Source organism: Pristiophorus japonicus, chromosome 17 (genome assembly GCF_044704955.1).
Source record: "Pristiophorus japonicus isolate sPriJap1 chromosome 17, sPriJap1.hap1, whole genome shotgun sequence".
Taxonomy (NCBI): domain Eukaryota; kingdom Metazoa; phylum Chordata; class Chondrichthyes; family Pristiophoridae; genus Pristiophorus; species Pristiophorus japonicus.
Window position 1 is genome coordinate 62741126 of NC_091993.1, and position 17430 is coordinate 62758555.

At 48.3% G+C, this 17430-nt stretch overlaps 1 protein-coding gene across 1 annotated transcript in view; it reads left to right on the forward strand.

Annotated features, from left to right (window-relative positions):
* Positions 1–564: 564 nt before the first annotated feature.
* LOC139227985 (FYVE, RhoGEF and PH domain-containing protein 4-like) overlaps positions 565–17430 on the forward strand; it is an 81358-nt gene continuing 64492 nt past the window's right edge. The window contains exon 1 of the mRNA XM_070859140.1: positions 565–851. The gene's annotated coding sequence lies outside the window, so the exon portion shown is untranslated. The remainder of the gene's footprint in view (positions 852–17430) is intronic.

Below are 17430 nucleotides of genomic sequence, written 5' to 3' on the forward strand. Positions count from 1 at the left end.
TATTGGAAAATACTTGAATAAAAAAAAAACATTACATTTAACACAGCTAAATATGATTGAATAAAAAATTCTTATCCACGCAATGAAATTTTTCCTGAAACCAAATGCTTCTAAAACCATCAACAAAAACTCATGAGAGACTCTATCAAAGGCTCGGGCCGAAATTCATGCCCGCCAGAAAGCTGGCACACATTCCGTTTTTTAAAAGGTTTTACCGTCGGGTCTGATGAAGCGGGCTTGCAATCGATTTTCTTCTCTTTGCCGTTTTGTTCGGATCGGACCAGAAGTCGGTCATAAGTGGGGTGGGGTGGTAAGTGCTGGTGAGGGGCAGAAGTGGGGCCGGGATGGCAGCGGCGGAGCGGTGGTGACATCAGTGCGCGTGTCCCCTGCTTTAAAGGGGAGAGAAGCAGCGAATAATTAGGATCGGCCACTGGGCCACCAGGGAGGGTTTCGGCCGGGCCAGTGGCCAGGCACCCAAGAGGGGGTGTCAAGCTGCCTGTTGGTGGCCTGGCTGAACCCGCGGGCACAATAATCCGGCCGATCGGGAAGTCGGCCGGCAAAAAAAAAACATGGCGGTTGCGGCAGTGAGCCCTCCCTTTTAATGGCCGCCGCCCTGCTGTGGCTCACACACAAAAAACAAGGGCACTGACAGAGAAAGCTGCCAGGGGCACCGCGCGGCAATTGTAGGATTTTGGACATAAATTTCACGTGATGGAGGCACGGGAGATCAGCGGTGCACGCCTTGATGATGCATTTGGGGTGGTAGTGCGGACCGCCAGAAAAATCCCCGAGCTGAATTTGGATCGTGGCAGCCATTGGACTGGAAGTCGACAGTCGCTCATCTTCTGGCGGTAACGGGCCTTATCCGGACCATGAATTCCAACCCCGCTTTCTTTTAATCCATCTTTAGCACATAAGCTTCCCTCCCACTCTCTTCCATGAGTTCTATCACATCTGGGATTGAGACCACAGAGTCAGCGATGTCCTGGCCTACGACTCCATAGGACTGAGAGGTCGAAACTATTTGCGGCATCACCTCCTTCATACGATTTGCCATAACCCTTGCCAAGATCTTATAATCCACATTTAATAATGTGATGGGCCTCCAAATCTTCAGATCCCTTCTATCCCCTTTATTTTTATGTTAAACTTATGATATCTTTCCTCATAAATGGGGCCAGGTTTTCCTCAGCTTTAATCTCCTCTAAGACCAATGGACTTAAAATCTCTAAAAATTCTGTATAAAATTCTGCACTTAGTCCATCGGAACATGGGTTTTCCCCCTTCAATCCACTTATTCCTACTTTTATTTCCACTAATCCTACTTCTTTCATCCTCCTTTAAACCTTTTTCAATAAAAGCACTAACCTTCTCCATCGCCAATTTGGAAATGTCTTCTTTTGTATATAACTCTTGATAAAAGCTACTAGCCGCCTCCATAATCTCCCCACTTTCATGAATGATTTTTTCCCCCAACCTTCAACTCTCCAATTAATGGAAACCTTTGTCACAACTTCTCATGCTCTAGAAAATATCGAGTGCATCTTTCTCCCTCCAATGCATCTTTAGCCTTTGCACAGAGAATGGCTCCCTTACATTTTTCAGCTTGCTATAATTCCCACTCTTCCTTTAAAACCACCCACTTAGTCTCTGCTCCCTTATCTGCTCCGTCAACCGCTTTGCAGATATCTGTAAACCTTCTCTGTACATTCTCTTCTTGACGCCAGTTAACTGTTGCTTTTTCTTTCCCATAACGCACCGAAAAAACCTTTACCTCATATTTGAAATTGTCCCACCAAACTCTTCCTTCTTTCAAGAATAAAGGTTCCTTCTGAGCATTCTTTATTATATTTAAAATCCCTTCTTTATAAGCAATTTCTTTCAGGTATTAATTGTTTAAAAACCACACCCCTGGACCGATCTTAACTCTGCTGTTCCTAATTTTAAGAACCAAAGCCGAGTGGTCACTAAAAAATACTGTTTTATAATAAATCTCCATCAGGTCAGAACTTAACCCTTCCCACATTAACACACAATATTTTCGGCTCGGTTTTAAAACATCCCTCACTCAACCTCTTCTGGAGAACTCCCTTTTTATGGGGTTCCGATCCCGCCATAAGTCTCTCAAATTTAAATTTGCCATCATTTTTACAATCATCTCTCTGGAGTTATCATACTTAAAGGTCATCTGGGCTGAAATGTCCGTCTGAGATAAAAACACATTAAAATCCCGCACTATACAAGGGTCTTCTGCCTCTTCTGTGAATAACCACCGAAAAACTCACGCCGCTTGCAATGGTCATTCGGCACATAGATATTAAAAAGATCATAATTCAATTCATCCATTTGTACCTTTAGCCATAAAAATCTCCCCTCCGTGTCCTTGCCCACCAATGCAACATTCTCTTTTATGGACAAACTCACTAAAACAGCCACCCCTCTACGGTTATTATTTGTGCAACTTGCAAACACTTCTCCCTTCCAAACCTTCCGAACTCTTTCTAGGATATCCTCGTTCCAAAAGGTTTCTTGCAGACACAACAGGTTTGTGCCTCTAAAACACTGCAACAACTGCTGCAATTTCTTTTCCTCCCTCAGTCCATTCATATTGATCGAGACCAATGTAATCATTGCTCCTAATAAAATCATCATCATCATCATAGGCAGTACCTCGAAGTCGAGGAAGACTTGCTTCCACTCTAAAAGTGAGTTCTCAGGTGACTGAACAGTCCAATACGGGAATTACAGTCTCTGTCACAGGTGGGACAGACAGGCGTTGAAGGAAAGGGTGGGTGGGGAGTCTGGTTTGCCGCATGCTCCTTCCGCTGCCTGCGCTTGCTTTCTGCACGCTCTCGGTGACAGACTCGAGGTGCTCAGCGCCCTCCCGGATGCTCTTCCTCCACTTAGGGTGGTCTTTGGCCAGGGATTCCCAGGTGTCAGTGGGGATGTTACACTTTATCAAGGAGGCTTTGAGGGTGTCCTTATGGGCCAAAAAGGCACTAAGGTTTGAAAAAAAACAACCCAGAAACCCATCACCAACTTTTTACAAACTCACTCCAACTCCCGCAATAATCAGCAGTCCCTGCTCACTCCTAGCCCCTCCCACCTAGAGAGTGGTGCCCACTGAGCCACAGCTGACACACTGAAGAATAACGTAGTAATGTTGTAAAGCAGTGCAGGTCACTCAGCAGCTCTGCTAAGGGTTGTCCCACGCATGCCTAACATCACAAACAAAAACACCTGTCGCTTCTTAAAATTTGATGTTGTGGGAGTGATTTTCATTTTGTGCGATATACAGAGTTTACATCATGACTGCCCGGCAGAGTCAGCGTGAGTCCCGATCGACTCGAGTCCTGGGCTCTCACTGCAATGCGGTCAGTGAGATGCTCGTGCGAAATGCCCTTCCCTCCAGTAGGCCACTCGCTGATCTGGAGGTGCGAAATTGAATGGGGCAGGAGCGCCTAAAAAAAGGAGGGATCGGAAGTGAAAAGACAGCAGGTACTATGTGTGGGTCATTGAATACATGTAAGGTGGAGATAGACAGATTTTTGAGTAGTGATAAGGGAGTCAAGGGTTATGGGGAGCGGGCAGGAAAGTGGAGCTGAGGCCAAGATCAGATCAGCCATGATCTTATTGAATGGCGGAGCAGACTCGAGGGGTCAAATGGCCTACTCCTGCTTCTATTTCTTATGTTCTTATGTTCTTCGAACCTAAAGCAAGTGTATGTTAAATTCAGAAGCCTTTAAGACTCAAATCCCACAAGCGACTGTGATAAAATGTCTCCTAAAATGTCTCTGGCCTTCCATGCCAGGATGCCTTAATTTACACTGACAATGGACCCCACTTGACCAGTACCACCCATCTTTGGTTGGTTGGAGCAGCAACTGGTGGCAATCAGGCTGGAAGAGACCAAAATGATGTTGGAGCTCCTATAAGTTCCTGGCCAGACTTTCGGCCACCTGGATTAAGTTCAGTAAGAATTGTGGCCTCCTATCCGAGAACTATTTTGTGTCCTAGTACCTCTCATTTCTAAGCACACAGAGGGTAGTAGGAACAAGAAAATCACCTCCTTTAACTCCCTTGTAGTACAATTCTGCTCTAAGTATCTTACTGTGTGTACTGCTTCTGTGTATTATTTTACATGTAAATAAATTCAACTCGCAGTTTTAGCCTGTCCCCATTAGAAAGATGAGAGAAGATGTATTTTAGATGTGAATTTTCTCAGGAGTTCCGCCAGTTTGATGCCAAAACACTGCCGATGTGTCGATGTGGGAGTCTCGCTGAAGTAATGGCCGCTGCTCCACACGATACCCCTCCCGCTCTGCCCCGGAAATTCCCATCGGTGCCTCCTTTTAGCTCTTCATATGGCTGATCGAGAGCCTGCAACAAAGAACTCAAACAAATCTGACTTCACTTCTGCTCTGACTATAGTACCAAGGGAAAGGGGTCATCACTTCCGATGTGGCCCCTTTCTCCCCGAGGATGACTGAGACTGTTCTCTGTTACCTCACTCGAGGGAGGCACACTGAAGGTCAAGGAAAACTGGGATGTGCAAATTATCAGCTGGGGGCCCAGTGACAATCGTGCCCTCGAAGACCAGGATAGTTCGGCCTCAGTGCTAATGTTTCTGGTTTGCTGGTTGGTCTAGTGTGAATGCTATGGGTCGGAGGTTGTGGTCTCACTGCTGTTGCCCAATTGCTCGATGAGTCCTACATCTGGCAGCACCAGCAGCTCGAGAGATCTGGGATTAATGGGAGCGTGGATTTAAACTGAACACAGGCGATTTCCCTCTCCCCTATGTCTGGAATCAAGCAGTTCCCGGGTGCAGTGAAGTGGGGACAGAGCCTTGTTACACCAGCTCAATGAAGGACACAACAAAATAGCCACGAAAATCACCTGAGATCCCAACTGCCGGTCACACAGGGCTCCAGGTATAGGGCAGAGCCTATGGGGTAAAACCTATGGGGTGGAGCCTATGGGGTAAAACCTATGGGCAGAGATTATGGGGTGGAGCCTATGGGGTACACCTTTAGGGAGGAGCCTATGGGGTAAAACCTATGGGGAGGAGCCTATGGGGTACACCTATGGGACGGAGCCTATGTGATGAAATCTATGCGGTGGTGACTATGGAGAGGAGACTAATGGGCGGAGCCTAGGACAGAGCCTATGGGGCAGAAACTGACCCAGCAGGGTGTGTACAATAGGACCAGAGATATGTGCCTCAATATTAACCACCCAGAATGGGTGGGAGAGGGTTGCAGGGTTAAAAATGATAAAATGGAGAACATGCCCCCAACCGGCAGTGTGCGCGTCCTTCGGCATTTTTACTCGGTGGGACCAGCATCGAGGTGTCCGTGTGTCTCACTGTAGAGTGGCTTCATTAACATATTTAACTCAGGCTCCCTCAGAGCATGTCTTTGGTGCTGTGAGGGTTTTCCATAGTCCCATAGACCCATAGTTCCATAGTCCCAGTCCCATAGTCCCAGTCCCATAGTTGCATAGTCCCATAGTCCTATAGTCCCATAATCCTAGTCCCATAGTCCCAGTCCCATAGTCCCATAGTCCCAGTCCCATAGTACCATAGTCCCATAGTCCTATAGTCCCATAGACCCATAGTCCCAGTCCCATAGTCCCATAGACCCATAATCCCATAGACTCATAGTCCCAGCCCCATAGTCCCATCGTACCAGTCCCATAGTCCCATAGACCCATAGTCCCATAGTCCTGTAATCCCATAGACCCATAGTCCCACAGTCCCATAGTCCCAAAGACCCATAGTCCCATAGACCCATAGTCCCATAGACCTATAGTCCCATAGTCCCATTGACCCATAGTCCCATAGTCCCATAACCCCTTCGCCGGCAGTGAGAAGGAGGCCTGAGCTGCTACCTATACAAGGTATGTGCCTTTCCCAGCAATGTCTGTGGGCCAGGAGCAGGCATGCTCCCCCTGCTCCAACCCCTCAAGGAATACTCTGCCTACCCAATGCCCATCGCCTCTCTCTCCCCTCCACCACTCCGACCCAAGCCCCGATCTCTGGCTCACTCCCTGCCGATTACCTGGGACCTTCCCAGCGAGTCCCCAACTGTGGCCTCCTCACGCTGGCTATTCCCACTCTTAATTTTGCCAGAATAAAAAAATTAAAATGAGGCTCTGCTGTTAAATTTGGCAGGACTTCAGCGGACAAAGGGGCATCATTTAGAGACAGACTGTGTGGTGGAGTCTGATGGAATACTCTCCACTTGCCTGGATGAGTGCAGCTCCAACAACTCACAAGAAACTCGATACCATCCAGGACAAAGTAGCCCGCTTGATTGACACTCCATCCACCACCTTAAACATTCACTTCCTCCACCACCGGGGCACCATGGCTGCAGTGCACTGCAGCAACTCGCCAAGGCTTCTTCGGCAGTACTTCCCAAACCCGCGACCTGTACCACCTCGAAGGACAAGGGCAGCATGGGAACACCACTACCTCCATGTTCCCCTCCAAGTCACACACCATCTTGACTTGGAAATATATCGCCGTTCCTTCATCATCGCTGGGTCACAATCCTAGAACTCCCTCCCTAACAGCACTGTGGGAGCACCTTCACCACACGGACTGCAGCGGTTCAAGAAGGCGGCTCACCACCACCTTCTCAAGGGACAATTAGGGATGGACAATAAATATTGGCCTTGCCAACGATGCCCACATCCCGAAAACAAATAAAAAAATATATAATGTGCATCATTCTTGCCAAAGTGAGGCATCACTCTACACAGCTAACAGTGAGTTAAATTTGTTGAGCAAGATAGTTTGGGCAATTGCAGGGGTTGACAATTTGAACAATTTTTATTTTAAGCAAACTCAACAGATTAGAAAGGGAAACTTATAGTGAGCTGCTTCCTGTATTGCTGGTTTTCCAATGACTGACAGCTTTGCGTGCTGAAATGCAGTTAGCTGATTTCACAGAGTGAAGAGCTGCACTCCTGCTGACTGGAGCGGGGGATTCAGATAGCGAGATTTACACATCTCTCTGAGCTTGTGTGAAGTGAGTGCGGAGGCGGTCCAGGAAACAGGCTTCACACAGAACGGTAAATATTCAGATCCTGCCATCCCTCAGTGGGGCTGCAGTGTGGCGGCTGTAGAGCAGAATAGTGGCACTGCAGGGTTTCAGGGCAATACCTTGTGGTCAGCTAGTGCCCTGGTACTGTAGCTGTGTACCGAGTGATATATCCCAGCAGTGTATAGCGACACCTTTTTCAGGCACGACGCAGCCAACATGGCGGGATCGATGCCACGGGCCAAGGCTGATGGGCGTACACTGGGAAATGCTGGAATGTTGGGTTACTGGGAGTCTTGCTGGAGAGTTGCCAAACAATGTCACGGAGCATGGAGGAGTCTGGCTCCAACTTGGTCAAGGTTTTGCGCAGAGCACGGAGAACATTCTGTCCAACGTGGAGTGTTCAGCTTCATCACAAACCCACGATGCTGGAGCGCCTCACAATCAATCAGATAGTTTTCATTGTTGCTGCATGGAAGCTCTGGCGGCTGGCATCGTGACTCTGGTGCCCACTGTTACCAGGGCCTTCCAGAGCATCCCGTAATTCCAGCACTCAGTTCTCCAGCAGAGCCCCAGGAGTGCTGAGGCACTGCCCCAGAGAGCGGCCTTGGCTCCATGGGAGAGGAACCCTCTGCCCTCTCTTAGGGTGGCAGCATACCTGCTCCCCAGCCAGTCACTCCTCCAGTGCCCTCTGGCCAGCCGGCCCAGACTGCTGCAGCCCACGGCGAGATGGTGCAGTCTGAAGCCAGACCTTCTAGACCCAGAGCTGCTCAAGGTCGTGCCCTCGATGGAAGCTCAGCAACCTTCCACCTCCCATGCAGTAAACATTGAGGAAACACTTCACAGGAGTACTAGCACAGGCAAAGGAGGACACAAGGCAGGCAATAAGGGAATAATGATACTTTCTGTAAAGACTGACATTATTTATTTGATAAATAGGTTTGCATTTGGATTTGGTATTAATATTATGTATGCAGTGAAGTTAGGACGAGGTCAATCAGTGTTGACTGAAGGTAGGCAATGAGATGGTGGTTGTAAAATAGATCTGTTGGTGAATGAGGAATGAGAGATCAGAATTATTTGAACCGCACCATGATGAGATGGTCTCTGAGAGTTCAGGAGGAGAGGCACTCTCTTGGTCGTTGCCTCTACTTCTCTTCCTCTTTCTCCTCCTCCTCCTGCTCCTACTCGTCCTCGTCCCCTTGCTCCTCATCGACAGTGTACATAGATTGTACCCGGACAGTGTACATAGATTGTACCCGGACAGTGTACATAGATTGTATCAGGACAGTGTACATAGATTGCACCTGGACAGTGTACATAGATTCTATCTGGACAGTGTACACAAATTGTACCCAGACAGTGTACGTTGATTGTACCCGGACAGTGTACATAGATTGTGCCCGGACAGTGTACAGAGATTGTACCTGAAAAGTGTACATAGATTGTGCCTGGACAGTGTACACAGATTGTACCCGGACAGTGTACATTGATTGTACCCGGACAGTATACATAGATTGTATCTGGACAGTGTACATAGATTGTACCTGGACAGTGTACATAGATTGTACCTGGACAGTGTACACAGATTGCACCTGGACAGTGTACATAGATTGTACTGGACAGTGTACAGAGATTGTACCTCGACACTGTACACAGATTGCACCTGGACAGTGTACATAGATTGTATCTGGACAGTGCACATAGATTGTACCTGGACAGTGTACACAGATTGCACCTGGACAGTATACATAGATTGTACTGGACAGTGTACATAGATTGTACCTGGACATTGTACACAGATTGTATCTGGACAGTGTACATAGATTGTACCTGGACAGTGTACACAGATTGTACATGGACAGTGTACATAGATTGTACCTGGACAGTGTACACAGATTGTACCTGGACAGTGTACATAGATTGTACCTGGACAGTGTACACAAATTGTACCTGGACAGTGTACACAGAATGAACCTGGACAGTGTACATAGATTGTACCTGGACAGTGTACATAGATTGTACCCGGACAGTGTACATAGATTGTACCTGGACAGTGTACATAGATTGTACATGGACAGTGTACACAGATTGTACCTGGACAGTGTGCACAGAATGTACCTGGACAGTGTACATATATTGTACCTGAACAGTGGACATAGAGTGTACCTGGACAGTGTACATAGATTGCACCCGGCCAGTGTACACAGATTGTACCTGAACAGTGTACACAGAATGTACCTGGACAGTGTACATAGATTGTACCTGGACTATGTACATAGATTGTACCTGGACAGTGTACATAGATTGTATCTGGACAGTGTACATAGATTGTACCTGGACAGTGTAAATAGATTGTATCTGGACAGTGTACATAGATTGTACCCGGACAGTGTACATAGATTGCACCTGGACAGTGTACATAGATTGTACTGGACAGTGTACAGAGATTGTACCTCGACAGTGTACACAGATTGCACCTGGACAGTGTACATAGATTGTATCTGGACAGTGCACATAGATTGTACCTGGACAGTGTACACAGATTGCACCTGGACAGTATACATAGATTGTACTGGACAGTGTACATAGCTGGTACCTGGACATTGTACACAGATTGTATCTGGACAGTGTACATAGATTTTACCTGGACAGTGTACACAGATTGTACATGGACAGTGTACATAGATTGTACCTGGACAGTGTACATAGATTGTACCTGGACAGTGTACACAAATTGTACCTGGACAGTGTACACAGAATGAACCCTGACAGTGTACATAGATTGTACCTGGACAGTGTACATAGATTGTACCCGGACAGTGTACATAGATTGTACCTGGACAGTGTACATAGATTGTACATGGACAGTGTACACAGATTGTACCTGGACAGTGTGCACAGAATGTACCTGGACAGTGTACATATATTGTACCTGGACAGTGTACATAGAGTGTACCTGGACAGTGTACATAGATTGCACCCGGCCAGTGTACACAGATTGTACCTGAACAGTGTACACAGAATGTACCTGGACAGTGTACATAGATTGTACCTGGACAATGTACATAGATTGTACCTGGACAGTGTACATAGATTGTACCTGGACAGTGTACAGAGAGTGTACCTGGACAGTGTACACAGAATGAACCCTGACAGTGTACATAGATTGTACCTGGACAGTGTACATAGATTGCACCCGGCCAGTGTACACAGATTGTACCGAGACAGTGTACATAGATTGTATCTGGACAGTGTACATAGATTGTACCTGGACAGTGTACATAGATTGTATCTGGACAGTGTACATAGATTGTACCCGGACAGTGTACATAGATTGTATCTGGACAGTGTACATAGATTGTACCCGGACAGTGTACACAGATTGTGCCTGGATAGTATTTATAGATTGTACCTGGACATGTACAGAGAGTGTACCTGGATAGTATTTATAGATTGCACCTCGACAGTGTACACAGATTGTACCTGGACAATGTACACAGATTGTACCTGCATAAGAACATAAGAATTAGGAACAGGAGTTGGCCAGCTAGCCCCTCGAGCCTGCTCTGCCATTCAAAAAGATCATGGCTGATCTGGCCGTGGACTCAGCTCCACTTACCCGCCCTCTCCCCGTAACCCTTAATTCCCTGATTGGTTAAAAATCTATCTATCTGTGATTTGAATACATTCAATGAGCTAGTCTCAACTGCTTCCTTGGGCAGAGAATTGCACAGATTCACAACCCTCTGGGAGAAGAAAATACTTCTCAACTCGGTTTTAAATTGGCTCCTCCTTATTTTGAGGCTGTGCCCCCTAGTTCTAGTCTCCCCGACCAGTGGAAACAACCTCTCTGCCTCTATCTTGTCTATCCCTTTCATTATTTTAAATGTTTCTATAAGACCACCCATCATCCTTCTGAACTCCAACGAGTAAAGACCCAGTCTATTCAATCTATCATCATAAGGTAACCCGCTCATCTCCGGAATCAGCCTAGTGAATCGTCTCTGTACCCCTTCCAAGGCTAGTATGTCCTTCCTCAAGTAAGGTGACCAAAACTGCACGCAGTACTCCAGGTGCGGCCTCACCAATACCCTGTACAGTTGTAGCAGGACCTCCCTGCTTTTGTACTCCATCCCTCTCGCAATGAAGGCCAACATTTCATTCGTCTTCCTGATTACCTACTGCACCTGGAAACGAACTTTTTGGGATTCAAAAGAGTTTCATGCACAAGGACCCCCAGGTCCCTCTGCACCGCAGCATGTTGTAATTTCTCCCCATTCAAATAATATTCCCTTTTACTAATTTTTTTTCCAAGGTGGATGACGTCACATTTTCCGACATTGTATTCCATCTGCTAAACCTTAGCCCATTCGCTTAACCTATCTAAATCTCATTGCAGCCTCTCTGTGTCCTTTACACAACCCGTTTTCCCATTAATCTTTGTGTCTTCTGCAAATTTTGTTACACTACAATCTATCCCCTCTTCCTGGTTATCTATGTATATTGTAAAGAGTAGTGGTCCCAGCACCGATCCCTGTGGCACACTCCTAACCACCGATTTCCAACCTGAAAAGGACCCATTTATCCCGACTCTCTGCTATCTGTTAGCCAGCTAATTCTCTATCCATGCTAATACATTTCCTCTGACTCCGCGTCCCTTTATCTTCTGCAGTAACCTTTTGTGTGGCACCTTATCGAATGCCTTTTGGAAATCTAAATACACCACATCCATCCGTACACCTCTATCCACCATGCTCGTTATATCCTCAAAGAATTCCAGTAAATTAGTTAAACATGATTTCCCCTTCATGAATCCATGTTGCGTCTGCTTGATTGCACTATTCCTATCTAGACGACCCGCTATTTCTTCCTTAATGATAGCTTCAAGCATTTTCCCCACTACAGATGTTAAACATAAGAACATAAGAATTAGGAACAGGAGTAGGCCATCTAGCCCCTCGAGCCTGCTCCGCCATTCAACAAAATCATGGCTGATCTGGCCGTGGACTCAGCTCCACTTACCCGCCCGCTCCCAATAACCCTTAATTCCCTTATTGGTTAAAAATCTATCTATCTGTGACTTGAATACATTCAATGAGCTAGCCTCAACTGCTTCCTTGGGCAGAGAATTCCACAGATTCACAACCCTCTGGGAGAAGAAATTCCTTCTCAACTCAGTTTTAAATTGGCTCCCCCGTATTTTGAGGCTGTGCCCCCTATTTCTAGTCTCCCCGACCAGTGGAAACAACCTCTCTGCCTCTATCTTGTCGATCCCTTTCATTATTTTAAATGTTTCTATAAGATCACCCCTCATCCTTCGATACTCCAACGAGTAAAGACGCAGTCTACTCAATCTATCATCATAAGGTAACCCCCTCATCTCCGGAATCAGCCTAGTGAATCGTCTCTGTACCCTCTCCAACGCTAGTATATCCTTCCTTAAGTAAGGTGACCAAAACTGCACGCAGTACTCCAGGTGCGGCCTCACCAATACCCTATACAATTGCAGAAGGACCTCCCTGCTTTTGTACTCCATCCCTCTCGCAATGAAGGCCAACATTTCATTCGCCTTCCTGATTACCTGCTGCACCTGCAAACTAACTTTTTGGGATTTATGCACAAGGACCCACAGGTCCCTTTGCACCGCAGCCTATTGTAATTTCTCCCCATTCAAATAATATTCCCTTTTACTGTTTTTTTTCCCAAGATGGATGAGCTCACACTTTCCGACATTGTATTCCATCTGCCAAACCTTTGCCCATTCGCTTAACCTAGTTAAATCTCTTTGCAGCCTTTCTGTGTCCTCTACACAACCCGCTTTCCCACTAATCTTTGTGCATCTGCAAATTTTGTTACACTACACTCTGTCCCCTCTTCCAGGTCATCTATGTATATTGTAAACAGTTGTGGTCCCAGCACCGATCCCTGTGGCACACCACTAACCACCGATTTCCAACCCGAAAAGGACCCATTTATTCCGACTCTCTGCTTTCTGTTAGACAGCCAATTCTCTATCCATGCTAATACATTTCCTCTGACTCCACGTACCTTTATCTTCTGCAGTAACGTTTTGTGTGGCACCTTATCGAATGCCTTTTGAAAATCTAAATACATCACATCCATCGGTACACCTCCATCCACCATGCTCGTTATATCCTCAACGAATTCCAGTAAATTAATTAAACATGATATCCCCTTCATGAATCCATGCTGCGTCTGCTTGATTGCACTATTCCTATCTCGATGTCCCGCTATTTCTTCTTTCATGATAATTTCAAGCATTTTCCCCACTACAGATGTTAAACTAATCTGCTTTTTGTCTGCTCCCTTTTTTAAACAGAGGCGTTACATTAGCTGCTTTCCAATCCGCTGGTACCTCCCCAGAGTCCAGAGAATTTTGGTAGATTATAATGAATGCATCTGCCATCTCTTTTAATACTTCCGCCATCTCTTTTAATACACTGGGATGCATTTCATCAGGACCAGGGGACTTGTCTACCTTGAGATCCATTAGCCTGTTCAGCACTACCCCACTAGTGATAGTGATTGTCTCAAGGTCCTCCCTTCCCACATTCCCGTGACCAGCAATTTTTGGCATGTTTTTTGTATCTTCCACTGTGAAGACCGAAGCAAAATAATTGTTTAAGGTCTCAGCCATTTCCACATTTCCCATTTCTAATCTCATTTTCTAAAGGATCAACATTTACTTTGGTCACTCTTTTCCGTTTTATATATCGGTAAAAGCTTTTACGATCTGTTTTTATGTTTTGCTGCACAGTGTACATAGATTGTGCCTGGACAGTGTACATAGATTGCACCTGGACAGTGTACATAGAGTGTACCTGGACAGTGTGCATAGATTGCACCTGGACAGTGAACATAGATTGTACCTGGACAGTGTACACAGATTGTACATGGATAGTGTACATAGATTGTACCAGGACAGTGTACATCGATTGTATCTGGACAGTGTACACAGATTGTACCCAGACAGTGTACATAGATTGTATCTGGACAGTGTACATAGATTGTATCTGGACAGTGTACACAGATTGTACATGGACAGTGTAGATAGATTGTACATGGACAGTATACATAGATTGTACCCGGACTGTGTACATAGATTGTACCTGGACAATGTACATAGATTGTGGCTGGATAGTATTTAGAGATTGTACCTGGACAGTGCACACAGATTGTACCTGGACGGTGTACACAGATTGTACCCGGACAGTATACATAGATTGTGCCTGGATAGTATTTATAGATTGCACCTGGACAGTGTACACAGATTGTACCTTGACAGTCGACACAGTTTGCACCTACATACAAACATAAGAACATAAGAATTAGGAACAGGAGTAGGCCAGCTAGCCCCTCGAGCCTGCTCCGCCATTCAAAAAGATCATGGCTGATCTGGCCGTGGACTCAGCTTCACTTACCCGCCCGCTCCCAATAACCCTTAATTCCCTTATTGGTTAAAAATCTATCTATCTGTGATTTGAATACATTCAATGAGCTAGCCTCAACTGCTTCCTTGGGCAGAGAATTGCACAGATTCACAACCCTCTGGGAGAAGAAATTTCTTCTCAACTCGGTTTTAAATTGGCTCCCCCGTATTTTGAGGCTGTGCCCCCGAGTTCTAGTCTCCCCGACCAGTGGAAACAACCTCTCTGCCTCTATCTTGTCTATCCCTTTCATTATTTTAAATGTTTCTATAAGATCACCCCTCATCCTTCTGAACTCCAACGAGTAAAGACCCAGTCAATTCAATCTATCATCATAAGGTAACCCCCTCATCTCCGGAATCAGCCCAATGAATCGTCTCTGTACCCTCTTCAAGGCTAGTATATCCTTCCTTAAGTAAGGTGACCAAAACTGCACGCAGTACTCCAGGTGCGGCCTCACCAATACCCTATACAGTTGCAGCAGGACCTCCCTGCTTTTGTACCCCATCCCTCTCGCAATGAAGGCCAACATACCATTCGCCTTCCTGATTACTTGCTGCACCTGCAAACTAACTTTTTGGGATTCATGCACAAGGACTAAGCCTGGCGGAGCTGACCGGTGCCCTCGACCGGCTCTCGAGGGGAAAATCCCCGGGGCTGGACGGGCTGACCGTGGAGTTCCACAGGGCGTTCTGGGACGTCCTGGGGAGCGACTACGCGCGGGTCCTGGGGGAAAGTCTGGCGACCGGGGAGATGCCCCTCTCTTGGCGCAGGGCAGTCATCGTCCTGCTGCCTAAGAAGGGCGATCTCCGCCTCCTTAAGAACTGGCGCCCGGTCTCCCTCCTCAGCACGGACTACAAAATCTTCGCCAGGGCGATGTCTGCTCGCCTTGGTGCCGTGCTGGACCACATGATCCACCCCGACCAGTCCTACACGGTCCCGGGCCGGACAATCCACGATAACATCCATCTGGTCCGGGACCTCATCCATTGTTCCCAGGAGGCTGGTCTGTCGGTCGCCTTCCTATCCCTCGACCAAGAGAAGGCGTTCGACAGGGTGGATCACGACTATCTGCTCGGAACTCTGCGCGCTTTCGGGTTCGGGACGCATTTCGTCGCCCGGATCCGACTTTTGTACGCCGCCGCGGAGTGTCTGATTAAGGTTAACGGGTCCTTGACGGCGCCCCTTCGCTTTAGGAGAGGGGTGCGCCAGGGATGCCCCATGTCCGGCCAGTTATACGCCGTTTGCGTGGAGCCTTTCCTGCGCCTCTTGCGGACGAGGTTGACGGGACTGGCTCTGTAAGGGCCGGGCGTGGAGGTCGTCCTCTCGGCTTACGCCGATGACGTGCTCCTCGCGGTAGAGGATCCCGCTGACCTGCGGAGGATGCGTGAGTGCCAGGAGATTTACTCGGCCGCGTCCTCCGCCAGGATCAACTGGGAGAAATGTTCCGGACTCCTGGTGGGTCAGTGGCGGGTGGACTCCCTGCCGGAGGAGCTCAGGCCTTTTGCCTGGAGCACGACCCATCTCCTCTATCTGGGAGTCTACCTTAGCCCCGACGAGCGAGCCTGGCCGGCGAACTGGCAGGAGCTGGAGGCCAAGGTCGCCGCTCGCCTAGGGCGCTGGACAGGACTGCTCCGAGTGCTGTCCTACAGGGGTCGAGCGCTAGTCATAAACCAGCTGGTGGCCGCAATGTTGTGGTACCGGCTGGTCACTTTGACCCCTCCCCCTGCGTTTGTCGCCAAGATACAGAAGAAGCTGGTGGACTTCTTCTGGAACAACAGGAAGCACTGGGTCTCTGCCGCGGTCTTGAGTCTCCCGCTTGAGGAGGGCGGTCAGTCGTTGGTGTGCGTCAGCGCCCAGCTCGCGACTTTCCGTCTTCAGACTCTGCAGAGATACCTTTACGTCGAGCCCCCTCCTAGGTGGTGCGCTCTGGCGAGGTATTTCTTCCGCCAGCACCGCGACCTCAATTATGACACGCAGCTCCTGTTTGTGAACTTGGGGGGTGCCAGGACCGCCCTCCGGGAGCTGCCTGTCTTTTACAGGGAACTCATCAGGGTCTGGAACAAAGTCTCCACCAAGCGCAGCTCTCCGCCGGCTGGAGTGGCGGCCGTCCTGCAGGAGCCGCTGCTCGGGAATCCGTACCTCCACGACCGAGGTTTTATGTGGCGGTCGGAAGAGAGGGCTGTGGCTGGTGAGGTGACCAGGGTCAGGGACCTGCTCGATGGCGGAGGAGCGGGCTGGATGGCGCCAGACACGCTGGCGCGGCGCCTAAATTCTGCCAACGTCCGCCACGCGGCCGATGCCATCGAGTCGCTAAAAACAGCTCTGGGCCCTGACTCCGTTAGGTGCATCGAGGAGGCTCAAGCACGTGGGGAGATCCCGTCCGAACTGACCCCCGTCCAGACGGAATTCCTCATCGGCGCCAAACCCCGGAACCTCCCTCGGGGGCCGGCGCCTCACAACTTGAGCCGCCTCGGGTAAATCCCCTCCGTGCCTTTCAGTTCCGCGCGGAGGGGTTTCCTGTACGGGCTGCTCCTGCACACCCTCAACTTTGCCATCCTCGCCGGCCGTCCGGACCATCTTGCCGTCCGGAGGAGGCGGGGGTCCCCGATGGAGGGCACTCTACGCAGGGGTCCTCCCACTATTCATCGGGGACTTGGCCTGGAGGGTGGTGCACGGAGCAGTGCCGTGCAACAAATTTTTAAGCCGGTTCACGGACTCCCAGGCCGCCTGCAATTTCTGCGGTCTGGAAGAGTCCGTGTTCCATGTTTTTATGGAATGCACAAGGTTGCAGCCCCTGTTTTATTATTTGAAGGGGCTGCTCCTGAAATTCTGGCTGCACTTCAGTCCCACTCTCCTGATCTTTGGGCACCCTGTGTGGAGGGGAGCGGGTAGGTCCGAAGGCCTCCTCGTAGGACTGCTCCTGGGCACGG